The sequence below is a fragment of the Crocuta crocuta genome, unplaced genomic scaffold, assembly GCF_008692635.1.
Source record: "Crocuta crocuta isolate KB4526 unplaced genomic scaffold, BGI_CrCroc_1.0 scaffold113, whole genome shotgun sequence".
Classification (NCBI taxonomy): Eukaryota; Metazoa; Chordata; class Mammalia; order Carnivora; family Hyaenidae; genus Crocuta; species Crocuta crocuta.
The window spans coordinates 14,526,140-14,546,542 of NW_027530368.1; the positions used below are offsets into that span (position 1 = coordinate 14,526,140).

The 20,403-nt window shown below is 40.5% G+C and overlaps 1 protein-coding gene across 1 annotated transcript in view; it reads right to left on the reverse strand.

Annotated features, from left to right (window-relative positions):
* Window positions 1-20,403, reverse strand: part of LOC144233372 (uncharacterized) — a 460,671-nt gene that overhangs the window by 731 nt on the left and 439,537 nt on the right. The gene's annotated exons all lie outside the window — the stretch shown is intronic.

Here is a 20,403-nt window from a genome sequence, read left to right on the forward strand (position 1 = left end):
CAAAAAAAAACAACCAACCACACAACAAATATTCACCAACCCATATGGTCAGTAATTGCTGTTTAATAGTCCTCCTATTACAAACCTGAGAGGCAGCAGTCTGAATTACCAGTAGAGTATTAATAAACAGGAATGAGTTAATAGTGCATAAAGACCTTCTAGTGGAACAGTGGGGGAGTTGAATATTCTTTTCTTCAGTCAGCTGTAAGTAATTACTGCATGGTGTGCTTCTGACTATTACCATAACAGAGCAATTGGACGTGAAGAATGGATAATAGTACGGACATGGAGGTATTTTTAGAATATCAGCAGTGAAGCAGGTAACTGGCCTACTCCAGTAGAAACCTTTAAGTAAGTTTAGAAGACTTCTCTCTCTCTCTCTCTCTCTCTCTCTCTCCTTATGACATTTAGCCAGGGTAGAATTTTAAAAAGATCAATCTAATAAATTATTTAAAATAACTTTACAAAGAGGATGCCTGTGATATGTAAATAAGAAGGCAAGAAGGGAGGAAGGAAAAGTCTAAAAAGCCCAGGCGGACAGGAGGCATGGAGCCGACGTTACTGTAACTACATAATCACGGGTTCCTTCCTGCTCCTTTGAGAGTACAGCCTGGATGCGAATCTGCTTGACTGGCTCCCACTGGCTGCTCAGGTGAAAGTGAAAATATTCAAATCAGGGCTGTAACTATGATTGCTGGAGTTGTGGGTTTTCTAAAATTGAGTTAGTCATCCTCGGTGATTTAATGATGCATATCATTTATTTTAAAATATTATTACAGGGGCATTGACTGAGCCGCAGCGCCTTCTTCGCGGGACTGTCCATTATGCAATGCGGCGGGGTATGTCATGGGCGGCGGCAGCTGAGATATTGTCTAACGGCACAACATATGTTCTCAGATGAAAACAGCTTGAGACTTTGATTCAGAAAGAGGTAATTTTGCAAAGGCACACAAATATCATTTAAGGAATATTTTGAATTTTTTTTTCAGGGTATAGGTCCTTCTCCTGCTTCCTGGCTGCATAGGCCGATGCTGATTTTTCAATTTGCAGGTTTGTTAAGCATCATGGAATGTTTTGGTTCTCAATCAAGAATATTCTTCCCAAGTGGTTCCCAAGTCCTACGCCTGAAAATAAACGTGTGTCCTCTTTGTCTCCTAGCCGCATGTGTTCCCACGTACAACAGCAGCACAGGACAGAGGAAGGCGATGCCTTTGATTGAACCATCCTATAGGCTTTTAACCTGACACTCTCCTAGGCTGGGAGCTTTCTTCAGGCCGGGCAGCACGCTCTCGTCTTTGGGCGGTGCTGGCAGCTGGAGTCCAGCGGGGATGGTTAGGAGCCAGGACCCACGTCCTCCTCCTGGCGGGATTCCTATCCTACCTTGTGCCACAGGAGCTGAACAGAGGATGAGCTGCCTCAGTGCTAATGACCTCAGAGACCCACCTGAAAATGAGGCGCAGCCTATGGGACAGGTGGCAAAGCTTAACTGATCTCTGGCCGGTGCTTTAAGGTCTGACAAACAAATGCGTGTGAAATAAGCACTGTCGCACTTATTTCTCCTACAAAACTGCCTTACTGGGTGTGAGCTCTGCCAGCCGGCATATTCGGATTCATCTAGACACAGCCCCTTTCTTGCTAAACGATGTTGCGGTGAAAATGTATAGCTGTGTTTTTTCACCTATCTAGCTGGTCGTTCTTAATAGAAATCAAGGGCACACGTGTAGTGGTGTCATTCTATCCCAGGGACAGTGGTAGGTTCTCCCTGTCGCTGGTTCTGACTTACTTTTTTCATGTATTTGAAAAGGGAATAATTCTCTTTTCTTTAAGTCTAGGGAAAGATAAGGACAGAAGAAAATATGGCTAACTGAATACCAATTTTAATATTTTTCACAAAGGACAATGATCCATGGCCTTTTCTAGGAAGTGCTTAAGACCTCATGATTTGGGGTATTTGAATGTTTAGAATCTTTGTGTTTCTGGTTTAGTAAAACATGGAAGTACTTATAACCAACCTTGCATGTGACCACACTCTCTGTGGTGGTGAGTGTGCCCCCGGTTAAAGTCACCCTTCACTCTGAGTAGTCATGAACTTCCCAAGGGCATGGGCTGTACCTCTAGAGTTTACACCCCCGGTGGCCACCCTGTCCAGAGCACCAGCACATAACTTCCCCAGGAAGAGATATCACCAGCAATGAGAGCTGTTGGTATTTCAGATCTAGAAAACCCTCTGGGCAGCAAAGGAATAAGAGGTTTTCCCAAGGGTGAGAATAAGGGGAGAAAGGCATCTCCAACGCCTTTATATCTCCATTTAGCTCTAAGAAGTCCAGGGGGAAATAAGTACCTGGAGTTGTTAAGGAACCAAACAGTTTGAGAGGCTTCCATTTTCTCTCTTGAGTATTTTAGCTGGTACCTCTCTAGTCAAGAATTCTTAGTATCTTCAGCCGTTCCATTGAAACACCTTAGTAGGTCAACATTCCAGTAAGAACCAGTGGAAAGGTACATTATTTAGAATTGATTATACAATTCAATGTATATAAAACCTTCCAGATTGGTTGATTCAGCTACCCTATTCATGAATTATCATGACATTCAGTGAAACTCACAAACAATTTATTTTCAGCATTTTGGTAAATAATCCTCTGAAATGTCCAGTATGATAGTGTATATAGCAGTAATTATAACAGAAGTCTAAATACCCTGACCTCTACCTGCTTCATTGATCTCATCTCCTACCATCCCCCCCATGGTTTTATTCCAGTTCCTCCATCACCGTAAGCTTATCCCTGCATCCAGGTCTTTACACTCTATTCCCTCTGCCTGGAAGACATTCAGCTTCAGTTTAAATGTCATCTCCAAGAAACTATTCTTAACACTTTTGTGGTCATTCTCTACACACTACTCTGCTTTGTTTTCTCAACATCATTTGTACTAGTTGATATTTTCTTATTTGCATGTGTGCTAGATCAACATGTTCTCATTCGTGATTCCTTCCCTGCTGTAAAATGCATGCTGTGTAACTATGGGTAGAAAATGACTTCCACCCAATTGATTTTTTTTTTTAGTTTAGTTATTTATTTTGAGAAAGAGAGAGCGAGCGAGCGAGCATGAGCAGGGGGGAAGTCAGAGACAGAGGGAGAGGGAGAATCTCAAGCAGGCTCTGCACTGTCAGCACAGAGCTTGACCTGGGGCTCAAACCCACGAGCTGTAAGATCATGACTGGGGCCAAAATCAAAAGTCCAATGCTTAACCAACTGAGCCACCCAGGTGCCCCCCACCCAACTGATATTAGGCTTAGTCATGTGATTAATTTGCTTTGGTTAATTAAATGTTGGCAGACTTGATGAGAACCCAGACTCTAAATGTGCTGTGTGTGCTACCTGTGTCCTGGACCTCTTGCCATTCCTTACAAGAAATATGTCATAAGTTATCACTTTTCAAAGAATGAAGACATCGTTGGAGCAAAACTGAACCTAAATGGAGGCCCAGAATCAATTCCCCCCATAACCTGAAGTAGTGCTGTTTCAGCCAACCCATGAGACCATCCATACGAAAATAAGCAGTTGTTGTTTGAGCCTCTGATGTTTGGGTTTGAATGTGAGGCTTATCACCCATCATTAATGTGGCAATTGCTAATTAATATAGAAATTATACCAGAAATGGCCTTCTGCTGTCAAAATCCTGTAAAATATGCATCATTTGGTTTGGGATCATGTAGTAAGTAGAGAGGAAACTATAAAAAAAAAAAAAAAAAACTGTAATAAGAAACTGGAAAAATAACAACGTATCCTGTATAGAAAGAAAACATTTGATAATACCACTGACTGCAGTAACCTAGAAGGAAAAAGAATGTGCCAAGTGCACTGACAGCATGGGCTGGGAAATTTCTGAGGCCGAATACTCATGGTATAGTTGGCTGCTATTAGCCACATTTGAGAAGTAACAACAAGAAAGAAATGAACTTGGAAAAAAACTGACTAGCTTTCAAGCAGGATTGAGGGAAACTGAAAGAACTGAGAAATTCTGAGAATTGTAAGTTTGAAAACTTGAACCACTTCTCTCTAAAGGTGTGGCATTAGAACACTGCCATACGGCAAAGACAAAATAAAACAAAGTGACTGTCACACTCTTTGTCAAGACCCCTTAAGGAGATCAAAGGTGGAACTCATAAATGAGCAAAGTACTCACATGTCTCTAAAAGAATTGTGGATGAGGCATTCAGCACATGTAGTTGACTGGAATCTACATGGAAAACCCACAAAATTTTTGAGAGAGTTGTATGTTATATTGGAAAAATTGCCACCTGCCTAGGTTTAAAAAGACTATCTGTGTTTGAGATATATAAAGACCTCTGGGCCCCCAAATTTCACAGGCAGGGAGCAGGCTGACAAATTTGCTCAGCAACAAAGAAGGGGATATTCTCCAGAATTCATCAGAAAAGCCAAGATGTAAAAGGAAGAAGTTCCAAAGGCAGAGCAAAGACCGTGTACAACAGTAGACTGTTGGTCAACTCTCAGGTGTAGAATCAGGGCCTAACCCAGGTACACACCAACCTCACTGTAGGGAAACCTGGCAAAATCTGCCTACCAGAATTTCAATATTGCTACAGAGCAGTGACTTCTATCTTTCAGTTTTCTCAAGGTTGAATGGAAGTGTTTCTTTATCCTGCCCTTATTCCAACATTGTATATTAGATGTAGAGGGACAGATAACATATCTTTTCAATTCACAGATGTCTAGATCAAGAGTAGTTTCACCTAGACCTGACATGGATTATGAGGTCATGGACTTTGAACCTGATGCTATAACTGGGTGAGCCTTTGGGATTTCTTGGGATGGTACTGAGTCCGTCCCAAATGCAGGGGGATTCTAAAAACTTGTGACCAAGAGGGAAGACACTGGCAAGAGAAACTGAATTACTATTAATAATCATTCATTTCCTATTATAAAATTATACATTCACATTTTTTTCCATATGATTTACAGGTCTTCCCACTATGAACGGAAAATACTTCCTTGATCCATTCATATTGGGCTTGGCATGTGAATTGCCTTGGTGAATAAAATCTTAATAAATGTAACAGAAACAGAGTTTTAGACTTGCTGGCATGATCTGGCTTGTTCTCTTGCACTCCTGCCAGTCCTCATGAGAAGCACATGCCCCAGTAGCTTCTGGTCCATGGATTTGGTTTCTCTGGACCAATGGATCAGATCCCAACTGACAGTTTCAAGCCAAGATAAGCTGAACCCTGCTAAGATCCGTCATCTTCTAGCTGACCCAAAGAATTGCTAATGAGACAAGTGAATGTTTGGGGTTTTAATTCAGGGATTTTAGAGCTATTTGTTTCACAGCATTATTATAAAAAAAAAATGCTGGCTGACATCATTTACATATTTGTTTATTGTCTGCCCACAAGGGAATAAAAGGTGTGCTATATTGTTGATGTATATATTCCTATGGACAGAAACGTTCTAGGCATATGGTCATTGCACAATAAATATTTTAAATGGATAGATGAAAAATGTAATATATGGTAAGAAACTACCAATTTAACACTATTAGAACCCTATTTGGCTCTTTTACTGAAAATGTAAGGTTGAATTCACAGTGGGCAAAGAAGAATGGCATACCTACAGAAAAAGAAGCCATTTGGAGTTCTTCACAAGAAAGTATTAAAGGTCTCCTCAAGTGGTGTTATGAAGGTCTGATATAGAGACAGCTGTAGTGATAAGAATAGCTAATTTGGTGGAGAAGAGAGATTATTATGAGACAATGTCCCAGTTGTCTTTATATCTATAGTTGCAGCACAAAGTGGGCTCTCAATACATGTGTGTGCAAATGAATCAGCTTTCAGAGCTCATAGAAGCTTTTTATACTCTACTTGGCTTTTAGTTATGGACGATATTAAGATGACATCAGCAACAAATGCAGGCCTGTGCTTAATTCTCCACTCTGCTAGAAGCTCTCTAACTTGGGAGGAGCTAGATTATGCCTGTGGGTCAACCAAAGTACTGTCCTCTCTTTCCACAGATGAAAAGGGAGGAGTCTCTGCACGTACTAAGAGAACTGGTTTTTAGGTTTTTATATTCTCCAAATCAACTCATGTTACTTTCTTATTCTTCCTTATCAATCTTTCCCTTAACCCAAATATCCCACCCTTCATTTAATGCAGTCCAATGAACGGCTTATTTTCCATCTGTCATCACCCAGCCCCTACCAATGACTACATATTGTGCTAAAGCCTGGGGATATAAGTGAGACAGAGTTCTTGCCACCAAGGTGTCTATTGGAGAAAGAAGATAAATAATCAGATTAAGTTGCTTTAAAGTAAATGGTACAATTGAACAATACATGATAAGAACACAGGAGGACATCTAAATGATACTGAGGGACCAACAAAGACTGGGATTTAAAATAGAAGCGGAGATACAGAGGAGAGATAATGATGTGAAAGAAATGTTCCCAAACATGTTTTTGCTTATGCTTATAGGAAGGTGGCCCCGTATAAGAAAATAAATTCCAGTGTATCCCTGAAGGAAAATTACATGGATGACCAGATATACGTTAGTACTAATGAAAAAGGAAAGAAGAAGAGTTTACAGAATCCTAGAAGACTGTCTCCTGGCATATGGTATACATATCTTACCAGGATCTCAAAGAACATGATGAAATGGCAAGGAAGCAAAAAACAGCCATCATTCAGGAAAGAGAAAAGCAAAAATCTATCGATTGAAGCAGTTTGTCCAGTTGTGTCTTTTTTTTTTTTTTTTCCCCTTGGAAAGCCACTTGGAGTCAGTAAAGAGAAATTAAAAGTCAGTGATGAAAGTCTAGAATGTGAAAAGAAGACCAAATACTCTAATAAACGAGAAATCAGGATGGAATTTGGTCTGCCAAGACGAGGGTGTGAAGGGACAAAGGATCATCAGAGTCTGGAGCACGTCATAGAAACTCAAAAACAATTCTTGAGGGTTGATTGATTAGACAAGATAAGGTGCCCTGAGGCCAAGGGGTCAAGAGTTTATGCAGCCAATTTAAAAGTTTTCTGACTTAATGGAGGGCATTTTGAAGATAGCTGTAAAGTGTTTAGTTAATTGAATTTATGGAGTAAATGTATATCCCCAAAGTGTTTGTTTTATGTCTGTTTTCTAGTTCTTAATCTTTCATATTTGTCAGAACAAAATTGTGCCAAAGACATGGAAAAGTTGGTCTTTCAACGATATTTTTCTTTCTTTCTGTATCACTCTGGTCTAACTTCTCCTTCTACCATCCTGGAGGGCTATGCAGATTCTGTGTTCTCAGAGCAAATCTTATTCTAAAATTTCCTGAAAAGAAATTGTTTCTCATGTATGTGTACATCTTTTTTGAAGAAGATCATTTTAGTAGGAGAACATATCTCCCAGAGAACATATAAACTCCCAGACAACTTTTCTTTCAAGGGCTAACATTACGAGGAGTTTAGCCATATTTCTTTTTTAACTGAGATATAAATCATGGGAAATCAGAGATAATTCCTTCCCAACCACATATTCTAATGCATGAACTACAAATAATTTTATGATTCTTCTGACAGAAACTGAAGGCAAATTTTCAAAATGGTGCAAATAGGCTAACGCCATAATTATAATCTCCTTTTTCTTTTTTTTATAATCATCAACACATCATAATTGTTATTTCCCATTGTCCTCCTTTACATATTTTTATCAACAGTGCAAAGATACATAATGCAAGTGAACATAGGCAGGGAAAAAGCCTTGAAAAGAATTAGCCTAGTTGAAAATAGCTTATGTATTTATATACATAGTTGTATTTGAACTTCATAACAAATTTGGTAGGATGGGAGAGGGAAGAGAGGTAGCTCATCAAAGTAGGTAAGAGGATGGTCTTTTAATCACTAATGCCTAGATAGAATCCCACTCATCAGCTGTAGAACACGGGCAAGTTAGCTAACAGTCAGAAGCTCAGTTGTAAGACAAGTATAATAAAACCCACCTGGTAGGTTTGCTGTGAATATTAAATGAGGGAAAATAAAGGCCTTGGTACACAGAATTAAATAAGTAAGATTCACTTATTAAATTAATTAATTAATTAATTATACTACCTAGGGTTAATTAGGATGGCAAAGGTGTTACTACTTTTTTTTTTCCCACCCGACATATTGACACACATGTCCAGAAGTGTGCTTGACCACTCTGATGACCATGTGGAAGGAAAACTGTCACCTTCTAGCTTTTAAAATTCAGAGGTGACCTGTCCATGTTTAACACTTCTAACAACAAAAAATGAAAACCTATTAGGGAAATACGTACTGATGCCATTTTAACTAAATTATCAAATATCTTCCTAACAAATGTGTCAATGTAGTGAGTCACAGTCCCCGAGCACTGGCACAGCCCTGAAAGATCAGGCTCAGTTTACAGGGAGGCTGTGGCTATCTCTTCCTCGTTGCTAGCCAACTCTCAGGTTAATGACATAATTAAATGGCTATAAAGTTCCATAATTCTTGCTCCTTTAATTAACCAGAGGGAAACCTCTTCTCAATGTTGAAGATTCTGCTGTTTCATTCTGTGTAAGTTTCAAAAGGTTGATGTTCAAATTCCGTAACAATCGCAAGGAGCACTAAGTATTTTAAAAAACAAAGAAGTGAGAATTTGAGCGGAAATGGAAACTTTTCAATCAACTGTATAAAGAATCAGCTAAAATTGGTTCTGTATATCATGCTGTGAGTTTTCACCAAGAGTTGTTCTAGATAACAAACATAAACTTTTTAGCAGAAGCCAAAATCATTGAAGCAAATGATTCCCTTGAAGATTCTTCTGGACTCCAGAGGTGCTACACTAAAATACTTCCACAGAGTTTCAAGCTCTTTATGAGGAGAAAGTGTGAACTTGGGACAAGACACAGAATACATGCTGTAAATTTTACAAAAGTTTCTTAAAACCTCTCCCATGATTCCTGTGACCTTCCATTAATTCAACAGTTCTAAATCAGGTAGAAGTTGAAATGATTTCAATTAGATGCACAATGGGGGATGGCCGCATAAAAGGAACTGGGTGGTATTGCCTACGTTGAAAGCGGAAGGTGGAGAATTTATATTCTACAAGCTGTTCCCACTTCCCACGTGGCATGAGCAAGGCCTGGAAGTTTATTAATGTCCCCCAAAGAGAGGACTCAAAGTGGCCTAGCTGAGCAGAGTGGGCTTAGCATGCAGCCCCCTGTGATGGAGGGCATGGTGCCTTCCCAGCAGACACTCCAAGTAAAGTCTGGGACATTCCCAGACAGAGGCTGGCTATGCTATATAGCACAGACTCAAAAAGCATCAGCAAGACCTGAGATGAGGCATCCGGGGGGTTATCTGAGAGTACTGAACAAACAATAGAAGAGCAGGTCCCAATTCAAACCTTTGGTAGATACCTGTGGGCCAAAGAGCAGCCAGCCTGAGAGACCTTGCTACAGAGAGTGGCAGGGCCAGACACAAGGCAAGGACTCAAGCACCCCTTTCCTCTGCCCCCATATAGACTGATGAAGCCCCATGGCAAGTATGAACCTTAGGGTTGGGAAAGTCGTGCATCAATGTGTGCTGCAAGGTATTGCACTCGCTTGGCAAGCCGTGTGTCCTGGTCTGGAGTAAGGGAGCTTTTCTGACATCAGTCATCTCAGAACTAGGGAGGGAAGAGGGACAGACAGAGAGAGACAGACAGACAGACAGTCAGTCCTAAGCAGGCTCCATGCCATCAGTGCATAGCCCGATGTGGAGCTCAAACTCACGAACCATGAGATCATGACCTTAGCTGAGATCAAGAGTCAGATGCCTAGCCAATTGTGCCACCCAGGCACCCTTATGTTAGCAGTTTTTAAACATTAAACATGAAAACAAGAGCATTATTTCTAGAGGGCCCTCACCATACCCTAGAAAAGGAACTTTTATATGATCCCTGGCTTTTATGGAGTTTAGCCAGTTCTTTAGCAGTCTTATGTAAATTAATATTCAATGAAAATTTTAATGAACACATGAAAAGTTTCTAGATGTATTAAAAACTGATCAGTTGGCCTAATACTACACCTTACATGCCTACCCTGTGTTAGTCCATCTCATCAAAACACACTTGGGAAAAATATTGAAGTTAGTCCTAAGCCACCCTTGCTCCATTTTAATGCATTCCTCAGACAAACAGTTCTGGGTATTATTCCCCCTGTCCATTCTCTCCTATCCCTGGATCTTCCATTCCCTTCTTTTTCTCTCATGATGCCAGACTTTATATATATATATATATATATATATATATATATGTGTGTGTGTGTGTGTGTGTGTGTGTATGTATATATACACTTTAATATTTCCACAGAAAAGATAGCCACATCAGATTTGTATTGGGCAGGAGGGGTCAGCCTGAATTTCCAGAGTATGGCTCAATCCTTACCACACACTTCCTCCCACTCCAAGGATTTCATTTCATCTTCTATCCATCCAGCTAAGGAGAACAGAGGCTAATTTAGGAGCCTCTTTATGCCTGTACATATTCAGCCAGAGGGGTCACTGCTGATTGATGCAAGACACTCTGTCCTCCAAGAGCTCGCCAAGTCCCTGCTGGTCCAGAGAGTAGCAACCAACAGTAACTCACCCTTTAGTGCCTGTGCATTTCTGTGCCTCCAGCTAGAAACCGTCAATAAAAACTAGAGGCAACTTATGTTGCCTTAGATCACTAATAAATGCCTCACACCACCACCTCAGAGCCCTTTCACAAAAATGTATTTCTCTACAGATAGATGCCAAGCCCCAGCAGCCAATTACTACAGAAATGCCTCAAAGGCTTGAAGGAAGAGGCAGGGAGAGACAAGGGGCTCTTTTCAAAGATAAGAGTTATATGCTTCTTCCTAATAAAAGTTGCTCCCTTTTGTTGAATGCTTCCTCTAAGCCAGACACTGGGATATGGTTTAACCTACATCATTTCATTCATTTCCTGCAATTCTGGGACTCAGAAAGCTCTAGCCCATTTTACAGATGAGGATACAAAGGCTCACAGGGCTTAAGGAGCTTCTACTTTCTGCTTCTCCACTCACACACCCCTCCCCCCCACACACACACACCCTGCCCCACCCCTACAAAGGCTTGTGAGTGCATGTTGCAAAAGGAGCTGGGAAATGGCCAGATGCAGGCACTTCAGATTGATGTCTCAGCTCCAGAGCCTGGCCACTTCTTCCCTTACAATGCAAAGATGCTCCATGGTTCAGTTAGATCACAGACTGCCAGAAACAGACTCCATCGTGTTCTATCCCATCATCTAGATGTTGTCAACACTCCCAGGGCCTTGCGCTTTATTGGTGTGTGTTGAAGATTCTGGAGATTTCTGTGGGTACCACAAAGCACTGGGCACCCACCCTGTATATGGTACTGTGATGGCTTCTGCATAGATTTAAGGGAGTGAAGTGTTCAAAAAAAAAAAAAAAAAAAANATTATTTCCAATCACGCAACTTTCAACAAAACCAGCCCCTGGGTTAAATGCTAGGGATAAAGGCAACAAACACTCTTGGGCCATAGATTTTATCATTTCTTTCTATCCTTCCTTTGTTCTATGCCTATTTCCTAAGGAGTCTCATTATCTCTCATTATATACACACAAGTCTTAGGCTCTAAGAGACGGGTTTGTGTTGACACTTTCTCTGTATGTTTTGTTATGCTTGTTTTTGTTGGCCTAGAGAACCAGCAGCCAGGGACAGCAGGATGACTTTGAGCCAAGGGGCGGTCTGTTCACACCCTGGGGACAGGAGTGTTTCACTAAGTTGCTGCCGCTTGAAAGGACAGCCGCCTCGCAGTCTTGCTCTCTCCCGGTTTTGTTATCCCTGACATAATAAATAAAGGCTCATTCTGTTGTGTCCAAAAGACCCTTTTCAGGAGACCTGCTCTTGCTGGAAGTCTCCAGAGCCTCCTCACCTGATTATAGTCAGATGCTGGGCATTTCAAATTAAATTAGAACAAATAACAAAAATGAATGAAGAGTGGGAAGGAGGAGGAACAAAAGAGCAAAAATGGTATTCATTTAAAGTAGCCAATGAAAAAAATGGAGCCCAAAAAACTCAGCTGATAATGGCAGAGATTGATGTTTGCTGTCCATCTTAGTCCAAAAAGGGCCACAAGTAAGAATCTGTTGGGATAACAACTCTAGGTTACTTCTGTGTAGAATATTCTGATGCAGATATGGCCAGGATAAACAGGAAAATGTTTTAAATCTAGACCTGAATTTTTATGGCCCTTGGACTATGATATGATCTCTACTTGCCTACCTGATGGTGTATGCAGCATACAAGATACAGTTCTTGGAAGGTGGTAAGAATGTTTGCCCCACTGTGCCATTTTTTCTCTAGTAAGTCCTGCCAAGGACAAAGTGTCATTTGAGCTCAAAATTCTACTCAAGATGTGCCTAGAGGGACCCACTGGAGTGGGGGTGGATAGGAAGGCAGAGGAATTCTCGGAATACCTGGTCCCAATATGCTCCAGTGTCGGTAAGATGGTTTGAAATCAAATGGAGGGATTCATGGACCAAGATTACAGTGTGTCCATTACCAAAGTGATTTAAGACAGAATCCTTATAGCTCCACTAAAAACAAGTTGAAATCCAGCAGTCTAACAAAGCCTCAGAATCACTTCGGCCTCCTTGATACCACTTTACCCTGGTTCCAGCCCTCTCACGTTTGTCTGGAACATTGCTATCACCTATTTCAGCTGCCCTAAATATTGTCGGATCCCAGAGCAGCATTAAGATATCTGATAAGACAATCTAACTTCACCATCCAGATGCTGAAAGGACATTTACATTTAATGTGCTTTTTCAATCCTATTAGCCAAAGTAATATATTGTACAGTAAAATATATTGTCTTATTACAGTGCTTTCATCATGAAGAAACAATGAGCACACAGAAACATAACTCATATTATATTGTCTGTCACTGAAGGAGAGCTCTTCAACAAACTCAAACCCAATTTGGATCAAATAAGCTATTTGATGCTAGAGAGTTCACTAATCTTGTGCCAAAACTAGTTGCACCCACATATTAAAAGCCGTTATTAACTAGGGAAAGAGATTCAGGAGAACACAACAGATGATTACCTTCTGAGAGACATTCTTGCATATAGCATTAAAAACACTGTTTGGTCATGTGTCTGTCCCCTCTTCATTTTGATTTCCACTGGCCAGGCATAAGTCAAACTTCCAAGTCTCTGAAGGAGCCAGTGCTACTGGGTATTATCTCAAAAATGTGACAATCCCTTTATTAAAAAAAACAATAAGCATTCGAGAGTGATCAGTGAAAAAATGTCTCTTAAGGCCATTTATTTTTAGCTGAGCGTTGTTGTGACTGTTTCCATGGCTAAACCATGAACATGTTTGCTGCACAAGCCCGGTCAGCTAGTGGCCTTAATTAACTTTCAAATGGAGAATGCTGCGGTTTACCACTTATTAAATATCTACCACACCAAGTTACAGTTTTACCCTTCCATACCTCACTTAGTCAAGACGCCTCGAAAAACCCACAATGCTGAATAACTGGTGATTTAAAAATAGGGGCCACGTGTAATTATCCAACTGAACACACAGGCTGTGAGGAAAGTTTACTAAATTCTGGGCAGCTTTCATTTCCAGATTGAATGATATAATTTGTAAATTGAGGCAACAGGATAAGTCACTCAGAAAGAATAGAGCAAGCTGTTCTTACTCATTCAAAGGACTTCAACACGTATTTGTTAAGGGCTTGCTTGGTGTTCCAGATACTGAGTATTCTTCCAGAGCCCTCCTGTCTAGGAATAGCAGGAGATGGTAAATGGAGTTCAGGACACGGTGAAGAAGGAAGAAGACACTCTCAGCATTCAGGATTTTAAAACAGTATGCTCTCTAGAGAAGGAAGAGCATGAAATCACTCATCAAGATAATCTACTCTTAATACAACATACAAGTAGACTCACCAAACTGATTTCACCAAACATTTTATCCACGAGGGAGATGATGTGGTTTGAGATTCAAGTGAGATAGAATTAGTTTTTGTGATGAGCTAGGTGAGTGGTTGGGGTATAGTAATAATGATATCATTACTCCTTCTCTCCTCTCTCTCACCCAGTACTCTGAGACAGGCAGATACACACACACACACACACACACACAAACTGTCGCTCACATCTGTTTGGATTTGGCTTGTGAATCTTCAACTACTGTTGTCTGTGTTTCGAGTTGTGCACTCCCGGGGGGAGGGTTGAGAAGAAGTGAATTCACCTCTCGTTGAAATTCTACTGTGTATAAAATGGTCTTGGAATTTGAAGGAAGAAAAAAAAAATCCTTCTACAAAGAGAACATGTGAAAAGGCCAAGGGAGAGCATAACTGAAAAAATATATAAAAATGCAAATTTTCCTAAACTCCAGCTTTGGATGGACTGAAGCATAAGTGAGAACTTCAACAAAGCAATAGAAAAAGATGACAGCTCAGAGTTTCAGAAATTTAAGACAGCAGCAGGATTAGACACTTTGGGTTGTCTTCGCACACATTTCTTATGGGAGTTAATTCCATTTGACATGCAAGACCAAAGCAAGATTACAGAGGCATAGCCCCATGGCGAGGTGTATGCTGTAGCTAAAAGCTGGGATTTGAATAATTGTGCAGGCTTACTCCAAGAATCAGGCAAGAACAGAATGAATGGATTATTACAAGGAACTTTGTACATTTTTAACTGCTGGACTTAATAAAATACCCTCTATGTGAGAGTAATGTTATGGTCGTCTGCACTCACTCTAGCTGAAGTTTGTGGTAGGATCCATCAAAAATGAGGAAAAACAGAAGCTGATTTTAAAAAAGAAAGAAAGAAAAGAAATGAATTTCGCAATGAATGACTGGGCTGGGTTGGGCCCATATGATTTACAGAGGAACAACAAATTTGGAAAACTTGAGATCAATATACTTAAGCCCTCCATGCCAACCCCCACTTCAAGGTAGAGGGAATTCATTTCCTGTGCAAACAAGTTTGAGGAAAAGTGGAGAAGAGAATTCAAGGAAAGTGGGCCACAAAAGGTGGATTTTTACTTCACTGTTTCAGCTTGTTAGGGAGGTCATTTGTTACTGAGAAAAATTACTAACCCACATATCATTTTATATATATGTATAAATGTGACCTCTTTCGTTGGAATCTGTGGAAGCACTTGTCTGTAAAAGGCAGCAAGAGTAACAGTTCTAAAGACTCCTCACTGCTTAATTAACTGTCCAGTGAGAATTATTAAAAATCTCTATATAATTCTTATTTAGCTCTCATTAAAGTGAAAGATACAAATGCCGGACAATGCAAGGTTCAGAGAAGCTTTAAGAAAGGAAAGTTAGTCTTGTAATAGCTGAGAATCATGAAAAGCTGCCCATTAACGAAGCCAAGTAGACCTTTCATTTTAAAAGTCGCTGATTCAGATCGGAGATGATTTGATTTGATTTTCTCCCTTATAGTAGCCTTCATCTCCTCTCCTCCTGAGAGCCTACTTCTGACCCTCCAGGAGCCCTAACCAGCCCAGTGGGGAGAGAGAAGTTAACCCCAGGAGAGGAAGAAACTGCTCTGGGGCTGCGGCACTGGGGAAGCGCGCCCTCTGCTGGGAAGCCAGTCTACAGTTGGGCTTGGGAAAAATCCCCCAAAGAGACTGCCCCCAGGAAAGCGGAAGAGATGCACATCTCCAGGAGGGACCCCTCGAAGACGTGTGGCATCTCTTTCTCATCACTGCAAGAGAAGATTAGAGAAGGGACAGGAGAGGGTGTGAGTGCTTGATTTAACCAGAACTCAAATGCAGCTCTCTTCACAAAACATGTCTGCCAACTTCAGCCTGCCATGCAAAATGGCAACAGGAATGATGAACGCATTGCAAATTTGTAGACCCTAAAATTAAACTCCACCTCATTTATTTCATATTTCGGCATGCTGGGGATGCCTGACATTACAGGCACACATCTTTCCTGATAAGCTCTGTGGTTTCCTTCTTGGCAAAGGGATCTGCGCTCTGTATGGATGCACTCAGTCTTCTTGAAGCCTCAATTCTGTGTGGTAGAGCTAGGAAAGAGGAGGCATGCTGCAGTGATCTGCAGAAGAAAGTCGGGGAGAATTGTAGCCCTGGGAGGAAAGCAAATGGATAAGTTACCAAAGGAAGATAAAGAGTTAGTCTTTCCCCCTCTGTCTCTGTGCATCATTTAGATCCTTGCTACTAACAGTCGTTCACAGACCAGCAGCTTCAGCATCACCTGGGAGCCTGTTAGAAAGGCAGGAGTCCGGGTGCCACCTAGACCTACTGACTCAGAATCTGCATTTTTAACAAGATTCTCAGTGATTCAGAAGTACGCTATACTTTGAGATGCACCATTATAGACACTGGAAGAGCTAAAGCACAGGATAACTAGAGCACTGAACTTTACAGGTGGAAGGAAGCCTAGATACCACCTGCCTCCTTCGATAAGGAAACCAAGGCCCGAATGTGGTCAGCTATGAAAGGTGGAACACAAAAGCTGTCACAGGCTTTTGTGCTTAGCCTCATCACATACTACAAGACCAACAGAATGTGGCACCGGCACTACAGCGATGTAGGGGATCAGTCTCATGTGGGAGGGACCTTGTCTTCTACTCAGCTCTGTACCACTGAAATGACGTTGTAAGGACACAAGTCTAAACGTCTAAACCAAACTGACTCCATGACAGGCTTTAAGTTTCCCCTCTGAACTAGAAGGCCCGAGTTCCAGCTTCCCCGAAACTATCAGGCAGTTACACATTGCCCAAGGCAGGAGAAACCACCCTTGCAACACCCAATCAGGAAGGTCCAGCGACCACCCTCCACATTACTGAGGGAGAGGCCTATAGATAGAAACTATAGATAGGACCCTGTTACCTAATGTTAAAGTTAACCCATTAGTCGCCGAACAAGACCCTAGGCTCGCACTGTGATTGGTTGAACTTAAAGGTACTCTAAATGTTGTAATTGGATCCCGCCAAAAGTTAACGAATACTCTAGACAATGTGTATGGTTAAACTCGCTGTCAATAATGTTGAATAATTATGATTGGATCACTGTTCCCATGTCACAACTTCTGTAACTCCCCTGTCACAAACCCCATAAAAACCCTACTCCTCTATTGTTCGGGGCTCTCAGCACGGATCCACTGCATTGGTGAGGTCTGGGAGCCCGAGCTTAAGCCCGAATAAATGCCCTTTGCTTTTGCATACGTGACTCGGACTCCTTGGTGGTCTTGGGATTTTGGGGAGATCGCGATCTGGGCATAACAACGTCTCTAAATTCTTCAAGAATTGACAAAGAAATGAGATTCTGATATTCCTTCTTTTCACGTAATGACTGATGAAACACATGGGAAAATAAATTGAATTATGTTACAATCTCCCAGGGAAACATAATTAAGTTGTAAGGCATTCCCATGAAATCCTAAAAGCCTTCTATCAAGTAGACAGTGACTTCTACTACATGATCAATAATTATATTAATGAAAGACAATTATTTTGATAAGATGGTGTGACTTTGGGGCTGTACTTATTCTTGATCTGATGTATTGATCAAATAGTGAAGACTCAGTTGGAGCCAGAGCTAGATATAAAGAATTCTTTGGGGGTTCCAGAAAGCTTTATGATATTTCTGCTCAACTGTACTAATTTGTAAATCCTGACCAGTAATTTGATGCTCATTCACACAATCCAATGGGTACTACACGTACAAAACCAACAGAACATTCCATTCACTATTTTTAATTCTCTATGAACTAGAAGCAAGCAATTATCAGCTAGTAATAGATAATATATGAGACATAAAATCCAATATTCCTCAAACTTTCAAAACTCCAGAACATCCAATACATTCTTTCTGTGTATGTAGGACTCTAAAGCACATTCATGGCAACTCTGGGAAGGTGAACTAAAAGAACTCGACCTGAAGTTAACAATGCTCAGAAAGCTGCTATGAGCGAGGACCCTTAAACATTCACTAACTTTCTCTGCAAATATCTGACTGTGAAGATCAGCCCTGGAAGGCATGCCTGGTCATGCACACCTGAGACTTCTAGTTGATTCTTTCTCTGAGCTTTCCAGAGACACCCTTGATGAATATTAGGCACCTATTCAGCTTCATAAAGGTGAATCAGGGATCATCAACAGAAAGCAGAGATGGAAACGTGAATTCTAAGCAATAGTGAAAGAATCATATCATAAACACACCAGATTTGGATTTTTTAAGGCTACCACTGTTATTATATGTTATTAACTGTCTAGAACTATTTACATTATTCAAGAGAGAGTGTTGGGTTGTTTTATTATTAAGGGATAATGTAGTTGAAAAGAATCACATGTATTAGGAATGAAGTCATTACCATTACACATGACTTCATCAGAATTTCCTTAAATTATTTGTGAAAGATCTTGCTGATATCATGCTCACTATATGAAAGGTTGTAGATTTTTCTCTCAAGAAGGTAGAAAGTGAAGTATGTAAGAGTCAAGATCGAGTAGCCAATGCTACTGGTTTGAATTGTGGGTCTGCCACTTGCCAACTATGGCTTGAACAAGTAAAATCTCTCTCTATGCCTCAGATTCTACATCTGGAAGATAGGGATAATGTAATACATGCTTAAAGGGGTTGTAAAAATTTGGTGAGTAAATAAGCTGGAGGCAACTGGAACATCCATGAGATATACTAAGCACCCATTCCATAGTCATGATGATCAGTATTGCCCTTATAATTTATGTAGATTGACTTATTTATGGTCATATTGCAATTTATTTTAAAAAGGCTTCTTTAAATCCACCTTTCACACTACCTGAAATCCAGGTTTTAGTCTCTAGCTCAAAATCTACTTTCTTAACAATTATAAAAGAGAAGAAGATATTCATAGGGCCTGAAAACATAAACTTATTTATGTTTATAATTTGACGACACACACACACACACACAGGCACAGAACAACAATACTTCATAGCCCAATGCCAGAAGTTACCCTACAGGGGATTTGCTATAAAGGAAGCTAAATGTGTGACCCAATATTCTAGTGAGAGTTCTTACCATTCAGAGCAGAATAACCTGAGAACAAAATAATGCAGAAAGCAGCCCCGAGGTTCCTTTGTCTTTCCTCGGGTAAAATCAATTCTGTTATTATCCACAGTTGGGTACAGAATGGCATATGAACAGCGTGGCTTCAGCCAGCAATACCGCTCAGAGAGTGGGTTGCATGGGTAATATTCCACACCCTGATTTACTCAGCATTGTCAAGAGAGAAAGGAGGAGATCCATCTTAGGTAGGAAAATTTATTCTAAAGAAGTATTAAGACACTAGAAAAGACAAGAGAGAAGAAAAATGTGAGCAAATTCATATAGAATCAAATATGCTCATCCTCAGACATAGAGTCCAATGGGCAATATTGCCAGGCCTAATATCTTCCTCTCTGCCCTTTTACATGAAGACTGTTTAGCCATATTTCCCATTTGGGGGAAGGAAATGGGCCATGTACATGATGCTGCATGTCAGAGTAAAATAAAAAAAAAATAAATAAATAAAAGAAAGCTTTCCAAAGAAAGTAAGCAGACATGGGAGTGTGGCATTATGGAACCCATAAAATAGACCAGCAATGATTGAATATGAGAAAATGACTTGGTCTTTCTTAAAACTACAATTAGGCAACTGAGCTAACTAATAGGATTTGAGAAGATGTAAATAAGTTGTTGTTTTTTTTTCTTATTAACAAAGGGAGTGAAGAGACAAATTTCAGCCTGAATGAAAGAAGGTAAATGATTCCTCCCCAAAGGCAGAGCCAAGATTTCTCAAATGTGCTGCCTCTTAAAAGAGATAGAAGTAAAATATATGAAGCAAGATGACATAATGTGCTGTTGCTTAAATGTAGGCAATGATGGTATCCTAGTCTATAGACCAAGTTGTGAGTAACTGAATGCAAGATAAAGCAAAAGTATGGAAAAGGCCACTCGGTAATAGAAGCGTAAAAATGCAATGTGTATAACAGTCCTGAGAAAGGTACAGTTGGGTAGGGCTGATTAATAAGGAGAGCAGTGAACAGAACAGAGTGGATTTGCAGAGATTAACATATAGCAAGCTTTGTCCAGAAGACTGTACAAAGTTCGTGTTGGTCTTGAATCCGAAATAAGGTAAAGAACTTACCTCTCATCACAAAAGACCCACTGTGAGTTGGTATATCTCAGTCAAGCAACCTATCTTTTCCCACAAGCCACTTAAAACATATAATTTAAAATAATATTTTGATTCTCCTAAGCAAATCAATCCCTCTAGCATCTCTCCTTTTGGGTAGGGGGAGGGAGAGGAAGCATAAGTCACAATACTTTTTTAATGTTTATTTAGTCTAAAAGAGAGAGAGAGAACAAGCAGGGGATGGGCAGAG